Source organism: Humulus lupulus, chromosome 8 (assembly GCF_963169125.1).
Source record: "Humulus lupulus chromosome 8, drHumLupu1.1, whole genome shotgun sequence".
NCBI classification, from domain to species: domain Eukaryota; kingdom Viridiplantae; phylum Streptophyta; class Magnoliopsida; order Rosales; family Cannabaceae; genus Humulus; species Humulus lupulus.
The window spans coordinates 153,953,786-153,969,415 of NC_084800.1; the positions used below are offsets into that span (position 1 = coordinate 153,953,786).

The 15,630-nt window shown below is 35.7% G+C and overlaps 1 non-coding gene across 1 annotated transcript; it reads left to right on the forward strand.

The window, feature by feature from the left end:
- The first annotated feature begins 590 nt into the window (after positions 1-590).
- Positions 591-696, forward strand: LOC133799145 (small nucleolar RNA R71). Its single transcript, XR_009876342.1, has one exon. It is a non-coding gene; the product is annotated as a small nucleolar RNA R71 (small nucleolar RNA).
- The last annotated feature ends 14,934 nt before the right edge of the window (positions 697-15,630 follow it).

Genomic DNA, 15,630 nt, shown 5'->3' on the forward strand with positions numbered 1-15,630 from the left:
GAGTATGATAAAAGGGTCTTTGGTTTAGCCCATAAGATGGTCTATGTGGAGGATATTGAGGTGGATTTGGATGATACTGTGGTTGGTGCCCTTGATTATTACTCCATGGAAAATTCGGATGGTTCTTATATGCGGGAGTATAAGTGTTAGGGTATGGGTTGCTATTCTATTGCCTTGGGAAATTACCAATGGCTTGAACCTGTTCAAGTGGGATATCATCTACCAAATAAGAACTCGTCGCTGGACATTGCTAAAAGTGATGAGGGCCTCCATATGTCTCACAACTGATAGGAGCAGATTGTAGTTGAATTGTTTGACCTAAAATGTTGTTTAGTTGTTGCATTTGTTTCGTTTGCGAAGCAATTTGAGCAGTGAGCATAGCAATAGGATCAACTTCTAGAACTCCCACCACCTTCTTATTTTCTCACTCAGATGGCCAATTATAAGTATTCATGGCCATCTCCTCTAAAAGCTTATAAGCTTCATTAGCGGTTTTACTCATAAATGCTCCACCTGCTGCCGCATCTATTATAGTCCTTGTGTTTCCCCTCAATCAATTATAGAAAGTGTGCACCAACATCCATTTCACTATACCATGATGTGGACATTTTCGAAGTAGCTCTTTAAACCTTTCCCAAGCATTATATAACAATTCCCCTTCAAATTGACAGAAATTATTTATTTCACTTCTATTCCGTGTTGATTTAGTGGGAGGAAAATACTTAGCGAGAAATTTTTGAACAAGGTCTTCCCATGTCACAATGGAATTGACATGTAGTGAAATCAACCAACTTTTAGCTCTTTCTATCAACGAAAACGGAAATACCTCAAACGGATTGCATCATTACTTATTCCATTCATTTTGAAAGTATCACATAACTCCAAAAAGTTGGTAATATGGATGTTCATATCCTCATTAGGTAGCCCCCCAAATTGAACACAATTATGAACCATTTGGATAATCGAAGGCTTGATCTCAAAATTGTTCGCCTCCACAGTAGGTGGGCGAAAACTAGAATGTACCCCTGCAACAGTAGGGAGTACATAGTCCCTCAGGGGTAAGTCTGCCTCAACTGCAGTGTTCCTCGCATTACCATGATTCAGATTGTTATTAGAAACATTATTAACGTTCTGGGCCATCTTTTCAAGTCTTTTCTGTTTTCTTTCTCTTTTGCAGGTCTTCTCAATCTCAGGATCAACATGTACTAGTATTTTTGAACCCTTACGTCGCATAAAATAGGTCACCTGAAATTGAGAAATTTAAAAGAAACTCAATTTAGAAAACATTAAATTAAGACCAAAGTAGAATGAAAAACAATTAGTTTGGATATTGATTATTAGTCCCCGGAAACGGCGCCAAAAACTTGAACTGTGAAATCTACACGCAAGTATACATGGTTGTGTCAAGTAATAAAGTCTGTAAGAACAGAGATCATCTATAGAGACTATTAACCAATTACCAATAATTGCTTTTCAAATTCTATTTGGTGATTAAATTTTATATGAACAATTAAAATTAAAATGAATAATTCTAAACTACAAATACAATTTAAATAACTGTAAACAGAACAATGAATCAACGAATTAAAAATCAATAATAAAAACCTAGGAATTAATTTCATCAACTTTTCATTCTATTAATTTTACTAATCAATTCTAAATCTCTTCTACCTATTCTAATTGTAGGTTAATATAATCGATTCCTATTCTTTTTCAAGATATAAGATCTTAGCCTTTATGCAGGTTTTCTACATTTCTATGATAAAATTAAACATATAGAAGGCATTAAGCATGAAAACCTAATTACTACACAATTCATACAGGTACTTTTGTCCAATATGCAGCCTAAGTCTATATAACATAGCATATTCAATTCTCATCTTTCGAATTTTGAATCAAAACAATTAAATCAAGTAAATAGTGATCAAGTATTTACTAGCATTAAGCAAACATCATACAAATTAGAATAGAGAAGAAGTATCAATAGAATATCATACTAAAATTAAATTGAAATTCAAGTGCCTACATTAATCCATAGATAAAAGATTTAGTTCATAGATAACATAATGACAATAAAATTCAAATAATTGTTCATAGAAAATAACCTAAAAGAATTCAGATGAAAAAGAAATCGAATTACAGCAATCTTTTCTAGATCTAGGGTTTATAACACTAAAATTGCCTCCTTAATTCGCAGATTAATGCCCCGTAAACAGTTTTCCAATGCTCCCATGGGAAAAGACTGTTTTGTCCTTCTAAAAGTGGTTATAGATTTGAAAACCGCGTCGATAGCATTGTAGCGCTAGGTTTTGGGCACTGTAGCGCTATTGACAATGCCAAATTGCCTCAAAAATTGATGTACTAGCGCTGTAGCGCTACTTTTCAGGATTTTCAAGCGTTGTAGCACTAGTTTTGTGGCATTGTACCGCTAGTTTTGTGGCGCTGTAGTGTTATTGACAGAAACAAAATCTTTAAGGTCGCTTTTCTAGCGCTGTAGCACCATTATGATAGCGCTGTAGCGCTATTCACAGAAACATTACTTGGACTTCTTGCTCCCGAATGACTCGATTTTCTCCAAAATAACTCCATTTTCTTCCACTTTCACTTCATTCCACTCTTTTCACCATCTTAGCAACAAAAACTTGAAACATGAACAAACAAGCATAATTCTGCAATAAAATATCCCTGAACTAATGAAAACCTTCCTAAGAACTAAACCATAAATGAGCCTAAAACTCGTTTATCAGTTCCCTCAAAGGCCCATCCTTTGTAAGTCTTTGAATTCTATCATAGACAATGTGACCTAGTCTCAAATGCCATAAATACGTCATGTTGTCGTTGTAACGCCCTAAACTCCAGGGACCGTTACAGTGTGCCTTGTAAACAGTGATAAACTCGCTAATCGAGTCATTTGGCCAAAATCATGTAACTAAGTATGATTAGCGGTTTAGGGATTGAAAATTTTGGTTAAGATGTAACGTTTCATTAGAACGTTTACTATATACATTGTGATCCCAAAAATATAATTTAAAGGTCTATTACAAGAAAATATTTACAACCAGCCGATCTAAGCGGCAAAATAGGGTTTAACCCTAGTTCCTCTTCAAACCTCGGCCGTGGTGGTCGAGCAGCTGTATATGTACAAATCGTCACCTAAGCTCTCCAACTCAAGGATGGTCTAGCTTTCTTTTGCCTTTACCTGCACCACATAGCACCCGTGAGCCGAAGCCCAGCAAGAAAACTCAATATGCTCATGAATAGTAGTAACATGTCATCAAATCATAAGGCACACGCCTAGCAGATATAGCCCTAGTCAAGCAGGCAAATGAATTCACGTATTGTTGAGTATAACACATCAACCAATGATCATAATAATCATCCAGGGCTTTTAGCCCCAAATAGAAGAGTGACAGTTGTAATAGTCACTAAGGTGGGTTTATTCCCAATAGCCATGTGACGATAGGGTCACCGGGGATTTATAGATAAGTGAGCCTTTCACTAGCTTAAACAAGATAGGTGCATGATGACTAGTCACCAACATAACCTTCCTCATGACCATAGAGTCATAACCATGGAACTCTGTTCCCTAGCCATGTGATAAGCAGTCACCTAGGCCTTAGGCCCTGGCTCTGAGTAACTAGCTTAGACTAGTCAAGCGCTTATAAGATTCATCGACCTTAGGGTCGGTCCAGCATTAATGCTTTAGAGTCATTTAATGCTGATATCAATTAGATCTAATCTTTTAATTGGCCCTGCGTTCATGATGCTATGCCGTTCTCGGCTGTAAGGTCTGTGATACTTGACCAGTGCCGACCCTGACTAGTCAGTGCCATACACAAGTAAGCAATGCCACCAAACATATATCATATGTCAAATATCCAAATACAGGGCATTCAGCAGGCTTACTCAATAATTACTAGGACAATTAGGACCATGCATAAACACAGAGGCTCAAGCTCTGAACAATCTCATACTCAATATTCATAGCATGCCATAATCACATGTTTCTCGTGCATTACATGCATCACATTTAGACATCCAACATGCATCAAGAATAACCATGCATGTCACATATACACAGGGTGCAGTTTTCTTACCTCGGGTTCGACCAAGAATTAGTAAAAGAACAACCCTTGAGAACAATCAATCCTTTGATCCTTTAGCGGTCACCTAGTCATAACCAAATATGGAATCCCATCAATAAAATAAATCATAAAAAGGTTTATAATCTAAAACCTCACTCCCGGGATCCATCCCACACTCTCGGGAGTCTCAATCTACCCAAACGGGGCAAAGGAACCCATCCTCGACCCTTAAAAGTCATCCCAAGCCCTAAAATAGGCTTGCTGGAAAATGGACCAGCACTGTAGCCCTATTAAATGGCGCTGAGGCGCTATTTCAAGTCAGAGAGGCCCAACTCTCTGCCCTACCTAGCGCTGCTGCGCCAACCACAGACCAGAAACTTTCTGGTTTTCCCTCCTTGCGATTTCCCTTAAAACCAAGCCTCCAAACCAATCCCAAACATCCAATTCAACCCCTAAACTTCATACATATCACAACATCTTCAAAACCCAATCAATCTTACTCAAAAACACCCATTAATTCCAACTATCCACATAAAAATCTATAGGCTGAAAACTAAAAGAAAAACAGAGCAATACTTGAAATTCATGGATAAAATCTTACCTCAAGTGGGATTTGAGTCCTCTTCAATAGATGAACTAAGTTTCTAAGCTCCCACCTTTGATCTCCTAGCTTGGTTCTTCAATTTGAGGTCAAAAATCAGAAAAGGAAAAGAAGAGAAGGAGAGGTACAGGAGAGAAAGAGATGAGGATGATGATGCTCTGTTTTTATTCTCTAACATTCTACAACATTAAAGATTGGTATATATCTTAGGGGTGAAAAGACCATTTTGCCCCTAGGTCAAATAAAGGCTTCTAAAAACTCCCAAGGGTAAAATCTTCCTTTCCCGCCTATCTCATTAATTATAATTAACACCCTCCAATTCCCACTATTCTCAAATACCAATAATTCATATCCTGTTACCCTTTAATTCCCAGCAACGTTCTAATCACCAAATTACCCCGAGACTCACTCCAAGCCCCGAACTTAATCCCGTTATGACTAGACTGAAAACTTGCATTCCATGATCGTCTCATGCCGAATGGCTCGAACAAATCCACATATAATGTGGTATTATTTATAATTCACCCACATGCATGAAAATACACAATCACGCCCTCAACAGGCCAAATTACCAAAATATCCTTTTAATTAAATGAACCCATATGCATGCATTTACCATCATATAATAGTATAATTCACATAAACATGCATATAATCATTAAATAGCATAATAAATCAATTATGGCCCTCCTGGCCTCCTAATCAAGGTCCTAAACCTTATTAGGAAATTTGGGACATTACAGTCGTTATCGATCTTTTGACGTTTATTGGTCCTAGGTTTAGCTACTCTGAATAAATCATTGTTAAGAGCGAAGGGTTCGTTAGGTCGTAGAATATAAAGCCCGTTTTCCAAACATGCAATACATAATTGTGATCCATTGAAAGAAATAGATATATTAGAACCTGTAAAAGTCATAACAAATTGTTCTAATTGCAACATGAAAACTGAAATTAAATTTCTACTAAAATGTAGAATAAAAAATACATCTTTTAAAATTAAATATTTATTTCTGAACTTTAGGTAAGCTCTTCCTTTAACTTGGATCGCAACGAACGCTCCATTCCCAACTCTAAGCTTTAAGCTACCTTCGTCCACTTCCTCCCACAATTCAAGAAGCTGTAAAGAGCTACAAACATGGTTAGTAGATCCAGAATCAATAATCCAAATAGATTTATCATTCTCTAAAACACATGAATCTAAGATAAATGAACTATAATCATTACCTTTGTTTTTAGTTGCTACAAACTTAGGGAAATCTTGTTTCCAATGCCCCTTGTCTTTGCAGTGAAAACACTTAATGTTGATGACAGAAACTCGCCAACAAAATATGGATGGAAAACTCAAAGACTTAATCAATGTCTTCTGAATGCAAAGGAACTTATAGAAATTGTAAGGAAAATTGCAAGTGAACTGTAGAAGAAAAACTCGTATATTGCTCTTAAAATAGTCTAATATTACAAGAATTTTCCAACCCCCTAGTTTGAGGGGTCGAAGCCTATTTATAGATGAGCTCTAATGGCCCTTGATACAAGGTGGTCCCAGGGGACAAGATTGTACATAGGTACATTGTCAGGGTTGTGGCACAGGTCATAGTGGAGCAGAAGGTTGTGGTGTCGGCCTTGGTACACAGTCAGAGGTATACAGAAAGTGCCTCCAAGCTTTGTACAAATTTGTACCACCACTACTTGTCTGATACAGATGTCAAGGTCATACCTCTATCCTCCTCATGGTCGTACATCCTGCACCCGTACACATACATGTACCTTGTACCTGATGGTTATTCTCACATCTCCAAGACATGTATTTGCTCCAAGCTATTCCACATTCTACTTAGTGTAGGAAAACTTGTGAATTATCATGATGATATGCTCAGCCATCTACATCACTATTTACTTGACACCAAATAATTTTTGGGTTTCTCTAAGTGTCCCTCATACACCCATTCAAGAAGTTTTAGGCTCCATACGTTGAGAGAAGCTAAGGTGCGGGAGTACTTAGGTGCGCGCAGGAAGCCAAGCAAGGCCCTCGCATAGCAAGTGAGATATCTAGGGGCACCCTTATTCGGGTGCTTAAGTGTGTGTGGGAGGCCTGCAAGGGCCTCGTATAGCGAGGGTAGCCTCTCGGGGGTTCCTATATGTGGGTTCTTAGGCGCTTGCGGGAGGCTTATCGAGGGCCTCGCATAGTGAGGGTGGCCTATCGGGGTACCCGTACATGGGTTCTTAGGTGCGCGCGGGAGGCTTGTCGAGGGCCTCACATAGAGAGGGTGGCCTATCGGGGTACCCATACGTGGGTTCTTAGGCGTGTGCGGGAGGCTTGTCGAGGGCCTCGCATAGCGAGTCGAACCTCTTGGCCTAACGACTCCGATGCCAAGTAAGGCCCTCGCCCCTTCGTGAATGCAGAAGGTGGCTTGGCGGATAGGCGTACGGAACTCCTAGACGGGTTAGGCCTCGCTATGTGAGGCCTTTCCCTTGCAAGGCCTTTGTGTGAGTGTCGAATTTAGGCTACCTCGTGCCCATACCACCTAGGGGTTACCAAACACCCCTGGCACCTCACGCCGATGTCCATAAGGGTGGCGACGCGTAGAGCGAGACATGTCTCGAAGCACCGTTCCGCTAGCATGTGTTTCATGATCTTTAAGGTGCTTCGTAATATAGAGGTTCTCTTGAATGGACTTCACAAGGGAAGAATTCCCACATTCACATTCACACTTACCTTTATCTTTCTTGTTTTTCTTGTTCTTCCCCTTAGGCGTCTGTGCATTTGGTTGTGCACTCGTCTTTGCACCCTTTGCAGGCTTGGGGTTGTTGTTTTGTCCACCTTTCCTCTTGTTTCTAGCTTTGGAAGAGGAAGCTTGGTTAGCTTCAGCCTTAGCTGGATCAGTAGCAGTAGTAGTAGTTGTCTTCTTTTCTCCTCCCTTACTTGGTCCACCCATAATTGACTCAAAAGTCTGAAGCTCGTTCATGAGTTGCGTCAGACCATAGTTGAGTTTATTCAACACATAGTTGGTGGTGAGCGGCAGGAAAGCTGGAGAGAGACTATTGAGGATTAAGCTGACTTGAGTTTCCTCATCTATTATTGCTCCATGCAGTTCAGCTTCCTAAAAGTAGTTTGTCATCTTGATCAGGTGATCATGAACATGTTGAGACGATGCCATCCAAGCATTGGAATATTTCTTGGTGGCCTCTAAATGAGTCAGCGCTGACTTGGCACCAAATATGTCTTGGAGCTGATCCATGTTTTCGTAGCCCGTCTCGAAATTCTCCATCTTTGTCTTGAGAATGTCGACCATACTAGTCAACATGTAGTACCACGGCTTGTTGTTAGCCACCTACCAACACTCATACTTATCCCTCACAGATTTGGTAGCTCCTTCAGCTGGAACTTCTGGGGATTCCTCAGTCATGACGAACTTGGAGATGTCACCAATCAACATAATGTTGATGTTTTGCTTCCATTTAAGGAAGTTTTCTCTAGTGAGTTTCTCCATCGAAAGTTGAGAAATGATGGGAGTAGACACAACCATACTTAAAACTACCAATTATCAATAAAATAGAAATCAATCACTTTGCTCAATAAAACTTCTATCACACAAAATTTTAAGAAATAGCACAACATATACCAAAAATATGTAAGATATGAGAAAAAAATACCAAAATAATCATATCTAAATTTCTTTAGGTTTTTAACTAATCTATGATATTCTTATCCCGGTTGGCGAGAGTAAAAAATACCACTAGTTAAATAAAGTTGTAAACTTATTTAATAATGGACACCATTATTAACAACCTACTATTCGATCAAAATAAGAAAACAAAATCTCTTATTTTATGAGCTAGACCCACAGTTTCAATAATCAGAGATTTAGTCCTAGTAGTCACCATAGGGGTGAGTCTAGTAGAATTTGACCTATAATTATCTATCTTTCGAAATCTAACCTTGTCAAAATAACTAATGAACACCTTCCGTAGGGGGACGAGTCAAAATGTCTCGTGGCCACATTAAGCTATTGACTTTGTTAAACCAACGGTGGAGATCAAATATAATTCTTAAAAGAAGCTCATTATTAAATTAACAATAGTATTTTTATTATTTATTTTTAGAAAATTAATGACTATGGTTCTTAAGATATTGAAAAGATTAAATTTTTAAAACCAAAGTCCTATAATTTCCTATTAATTCTAAAGACAGGAATTTAAACATTCATTTTATTAATTGTTATTAATTGATTAGGCCCACTATAGTCATGCAAAGCAAATGGGCCTTCACAAGTGGAATCACCCACAAGAGAGGAATTTAAACTTTACATTTTTTAATGGGCCCAATTAAAACCTATCATTTTATGAATATTTTATTTGGAAAAATCCATATATCTAGCAAACATATGGGTCACTATATGCATCTAAGCCCAATTGCAAAAATATCACATATAGTGCAAATAGACATGTTATAATTGGATGGGCCTAATCATGTTACTATATGAGCAACTCTATTAATTTATGCAAAAATACCACAATTTATTTCATTTGCAACAATACCATAATTAATTATCTAGAAGTTATCAAAAAATTCGAATTAATTAAATTTTTACAAAAATAAGTCTATTTAAAGAAATTTATCAACAATTAACAATAGTTAATTTAAAATTCATTTATCAACAATCAACTTGGTTTAGGTTAATTTGAAAAAAAAAAAATTAATTTAATTTAAATAGTATTTATCAACAATTAACCAAAGTTAATTTAAATCCCATTTAAAAAAACTATTTTATTAATTGGTTGAAAAAAATGATATTTTTCAAAATTTAACCAATTTTAAATTTTAAAATCAATATCTTAACTGTTTTTCAAAAAATATCTTTAGTTGTTACAACTATAAGCAAATATTTAAACCATTTTAAAAAATAAAATATTAATACTTATAACAACCCTAAAATTTATCAAAACAGTGAAACAAATTCAAAAATCCATAAAAATATCTAACTAACAAATTTTAAATTTTAAATAATTTAAATATTAAAAACTATAGAATAAACAGATATTTATAATTTAAAAGAAAATATCTGATATCTTAATTCTAATATTTTAATATATTAAAAATTTAAAATTAAGTTGTTATTCTATTTTTAAATTTGAATTTGAATCTTTGTAGAAAATATGTAATTATTTAAATCTCAAACAACAAAAATATCTTATTTTAAAAAACATTTTTAAATGATAAAATAAATGTGATATTTTTGGTTTTGATTAATAATCAATTTCATATTTTAATTTCTTTAATTTAAAAATAATTAAAAAAACTGGGTGAACAGTACCCATGACAGTACTGTTAACGTGTGCAGTTGGCTGGGTGTGCGCGCACGAGCGCGTGCGAGCGGGCGCGCGGGTGCGCACAATGCGCATATGGAAGGAGACTAAGAATTGGAACAAGATTTCCCATCACTCAAGGCATATGGAAATCAAGATAATTAAATTTGTCTTGGATGCATGTGATTTTAGAGGATGATACTTTGAGTTTGGATTGCTGAATCAAAATCTACTAACACATGCATGTTCCTTTTTACAATTGTTTCGCACTAGGAAAGCCATGAACGATAAAAAGCCAAAGCTTGGAATCCATGAAGGGTTGTTCTTATCGAACAAGGCAAAAAGATAAGCTTGAATAAATTTTGGAAATAAATATATTGTTTTAAGACAATGAGTATTTTATTCCGATTTTCAATGGAAATTGTAATTTCAGTTGTTCATATTACATCAACAACAATTTGTCGTTACTTTCACAAGTAATAAAATCTTATTTCTTTAAATGGATGTGAATTGAGGGTTGGATGTATGAAAAACGGGCTATACCTATTGCAACTAAACGAAACCTATGTTCTAAATAATGAGTTGTTTAAGATAGCTAAATCTAGGACTGTTAAACGACAAAATGTCAATAATGTTAGAAATTACGTACCTTTGGCATCTTCGCTTTGGTCATATTTGCTATGATAGGATTCAAAGACTAACAAAGGTTGGGCCATTGAGGGAACTCACATAGGGTGACCTACCTGTTTGGGAATCTAGTCTCGAGGGAAGAATGACAAAGCGTCCATTCTCAGTGATAGGAGAAAGGGCCAAAGAACCACTAGGGCTAGTATGTTCAAATGTTTGGGGGACAATTGAATGTTCAAGCGAGGGGTGGTTATGAGTATTTTGTCACCTTCATCGACGATTGCTCTAGAGACTCATGTAAGTACCTAAAGCATAGGAATTCTAAGAATTTGTTAAGATGTTTAACGAATTTATTGCTACGGCTTTAAAACCAAATTAGGTAAAATGTTAAAGATCTTGCGATTTGATAGGGGTGGAGGATATTTTGATAATCTGAACCAAGATCATTTAATTGAACTTGGAGAATTATCTAAATCAACTTCCCTAAGGACTACGCAACAGAACGGTGTTACTAAGCGGCATGAATCAAACATTTTTTGAAAATATGTGTTCTATGATAAAATATTCAACTCTACTAACGTCTTACCTATATACATTCTGGAGACATACTACCTAGACCACATGTGACATTTTTTAAATGTTGTGGTATCTCTAAGCTATCTCCAAGACACCTCTAGAATTATGGAATGGTTGTGAACCTGGTTGACGTCATTATGGAATTTGGGGGTGCCCTATTTATGTCCTGAGGAAAAAGGTAGGAAAGCAAGAACAACGAATTGAGGTTTGATTGTTTATTGGCTATTCTAAAGGTACTCAGGGTGGTTTGTTTTATATTCTAGTAGACAAGAAAGTGTTTGGCTCTATAAATGCTGCTTTTCTGGATAACGACTACATAATGAATTTCAACTCTTGTAGAAAAATAGTATTAGATGGAAAAATGATAAACTATTGTTCCATCCTCACCGACGTAAGTCGATAAAAACAAAGAAGAGTTAGAAACCACTAATCCAAATCAGAAAGTTACGGTGCCTCGTCATAGTTGGAGGGTTTCTCGGAACTCGGTACCTATGATATGGATAGTGAAACCCACAAGTTGGTTGGGGACACAAGTAACAATGATCTGTTGGCCTTTAAATAAGCAATGGGTAAGTCTGAAAAGATCTTTGACTTGAAGCCAAGTACCAGGAAATAGAGTCTAAGCACTTTTAAATTTGTCTTAGATCTTGTAGATGTGTCATTGGACTTTAGGCCCATGGGGTGCAAGTGTATCTATAAGAAGAAGAGAGTAGCTGATGGAAAGGAAGAGACATTTAAGGCTCGATTCATGGCAGAGACAGAAAGTTTACTTAGAGAAAACTTTTTCTCCAGTAGCCATGTTAAAATTCATTTAGTATACTCTTATCCATAGCCACAACTCTTGATTAAGTAATAAAGAAAATGGACATCAAAGAAGCATTTTTAATGGCTCTCTTGATGAGACCATTAACATGAATCAATTAGAAGAATTTAAAGATGTTGGGCAAGAAAGTCGACAAGCTGAGTAGGTCAATCTATGGACTTAAAACAAGCTTCACACTCCTGGAATTAAGGTGAAATGGAAACATTAAGACCTGTGGTTTTGAACAAAATGTAGTTGACCCTTGTGTTTAGCAACTTACGGAAAAAAGACATTGTGGTGTTCTTAATCCTTTATGTAGATGATATCTTACTTATTGGAAACAATGTCAAGGAATTATCAAACATAAAGAGCTGGCTGGAAATGAAATTCCAAATTTTGTTGTAGCAAGTCACGTTCTTGGAATCCAGATCATCATGGATAGAAATTAATGAATTTTGGCTCTAACTCAAGCGACCTACTTAGGTGAGATGCTTGGTCGTTACTCTGTAACAAATTTTGAGAAAGGATGTTTAGCATCTTGACATGGAATGTATTTTTCTAAGCAGCAGTCTCCACAAACTCCTCAAGAGAAAGAAAAGATGTAATGAATTCCTTATGCATTTGCAATTAGAAGTTTAATGCATGCTATGTTGTGTGCTGTGACTAGAGATCTGCTATGTAGTGGGAGTGGTGAGCAAGTGCCATAAAACCTTGGAAATGAACAATAGATGGAGGTCGATATTTTTGATGGACTAAAGACTACATGTTAGTATTTTCAGGTGGATCTTTGAACCTGTTAGGCTACATAGATTCAGATATTAAACTAATGTTGATGACAGGAAGTCTACTTCTGAAAAATGTGTTTACTCTTTGGGGTGGAGCAATGATTTGGAGAAGTGATAGGTTGTCTGCCATCTCAGTAGCTGTGATTTGGGGAAGCGTTAGGCTATCTGCCGTTTTAGAATCCACTTTGGAGGCTGAGTACATAGTTGCGTTAATGGCTGCTAAGGAAATAGTTTGGCTGAGGAAGTTCTATACAGATTTTGGTGTTATTCTAGAAATAGATAAAACTCTCATTTTGTCTACTGATAGTAATGAGGCAATAACAAATTCAAAAGAACCTCGAAGCTACAATAGAGCAAAGCATATAGAGAGAAAGTACCACATTATCAAGGATGTGTGGCGAAGGCGTGATGTGAAGGTGATGAAGATAACATTGGAAGGCAGTCTTTCATATCCCCTTACAAAGATATAAGCAGAGAGCATAATTGTGAAGCATGTAGAATGCATGGTTTTGAGAAACATGTCCCATTTGTTTTAAAAGGGAAAATGCGAGTTTTTTGGGTTTTATGTCCTTATAAAACCATGTCGGACAGGTACTCGATTTTATATTTTCAATAAAAGTAGTAGAAATCATTTAGTTTGATAACCGTGTTGCTTGGTTGTTTTATAACATGATTATTGAAATAATACAAACATTTATAAAATCCTGAACATATGGTAAGTTACAATTATAGTGATTAGGTCACAATTAATTATAGTTGTAATTATATGTTCAAAAGAACGAGTCCTAAGATTAGACCAGTGCATTGGATTCTCACTGATTAGGCAATCTACTACATGATCTACTTACATAGTTAGGGTGTGATGTCTTGTCCAAGGCATTGACCAAGTAGATAAGATCAGATGTATTTGGTTACATCGGATTAGGGTCGATATTGATTATTGATTGATAAATAAGTATCGTTGTTATCGAATCTAATCAATGTCACAACGTTGACCATAGGTTAAGTCAATCTTAATTCTGAGTGATAATATTCTGCTAATTATATTATTTAAATCTTTTGACTTGTTCGTTATCAGCTTACCCTGCGGTCTAGCCCATACTTACATCTTGGAGATTTAATAGTGCAATTGAGTGGGATATTATTCATAGATATGAAATCTATAACTTCTGTATGAGAAGTAAAAAGATGATTTCCTTAATTGCTTTGTTCAAAAGGTTAAATGATTGAGATCTCCTTTCTGTGATGAAGTTATGGAAATATCATTTATAAGGAACTTAGTGGGAGTTAAGGATAAAATGATGAAGGGTAAATTGGTAATTTGCATCTAGCTTGTTAGTAAGTCATTGATAGAGGATTGACTGATTGTAATGGTTATAACAATGGATAACGTATTTATGGTTTGGAAAATACGTTCTATGAATTCAAGAGTTCAATTTCGAGTCTATAGTAGAGTCACGATGAATTAATAAGGTAGTGAAATTATTTGTAAATAAATTCAAAGTAACTTATTGGAGCTTGATTTCATGGATCCATGGTCCCCGCATCACCTTTGAGTAAATCATCTAGAATGTATCAATTAATTGATTTAATTATCAATTAGGATTTTTAAAGTTTACTAGGTTAATTATGGAAAATTTACAGAGATATGAGATTAAGAGAATAAAAGAGAATCTTTGAGTAAATTTATTAATATTGATAAATTGGTGTCAATATAATAAATAATATTAAATCAATTTTCAAATTATAATTAGTTAATTTGAATAAGGATTTAATTAATTATTAAAAATAAAACAAATAAAAGGTTTTGAATCTAGGCCCAATTGAGATTTAAATTCAAAATAAAAAGATTCGGCCCAAGTCCATTTGTGGGAGCCCAAAGCTTTTATCTTTTTGTTTATTATTTTAATTAATTTAAATTTAAATGAAGACCATTAAGTTTCCTATATAAGGAATATGATATCTAAGGTTTTCAGAAGTTAGTCTCAATTGATTCATTGGGTAAGTGAAAACCTAGACAGTCTAATCCTTTCTTGGCCATTCATTCTTCTTCTTCTTCTCTTTTAGAACTCTATCTCATGTGTTGAGAACCAGCCCACACTAGTTCTAGGTTGATCAAAGGATTGGTGAGGAAGACTGTGTTGCAGATCTAGTTCAATCTCTTGATAATACTTTGCTACATAAAGGAATCAAGGGTTGGAGAGATTGAAGGAAGGAGTTGTTCCTGGTCCGCTGCATATATGTAAGTTTCTGTACTTAACTCTGTTTTGTATCCAATTCATAGGATCACGTTCTAGGAATTTACACGTTTGTTTGTTAATATGTAAATTACATGAAAATATATAAAGATCCTACAATATGTATTTTCTACAATTTGCCTACCTGGTATTGATAGAATCACCAAAAAATCTGTCCAAGATGCATTTATGGGTAAGAGGTGGGGTACAAGTGATGAGCTTGCTGTTAAATTGGCAGTGTTGTATTTAGTACAGTGTTTTGTGTTGAGTGGTCCTATGGACAAACCAGTTCCTATTGATGAGATAAATATTATTGATAGTGGTCGATATAATCAATATTCTTGGGGGAAGGAGGCATTTGAAATGACTGTTAAATCGTATAAGGGTAAGGTTGATGGTGGTATTAAGAAGAGAGAAATATGAGAGTGAACATGAAGACAACTATGAAGGGTTTTATAGGATTCAATTATGTCTTATGCTTTCCAAGTTTGGTTTTTTTAGTGATGCCCATACATTTAAGGAAAGTTTGGTACTCTACAAGATCATTCAATTCCAAGGATTCTTAATTGGAGTACTGAAGAAAAAATTTATTTTTTGAAGGTCTTCAAGACAA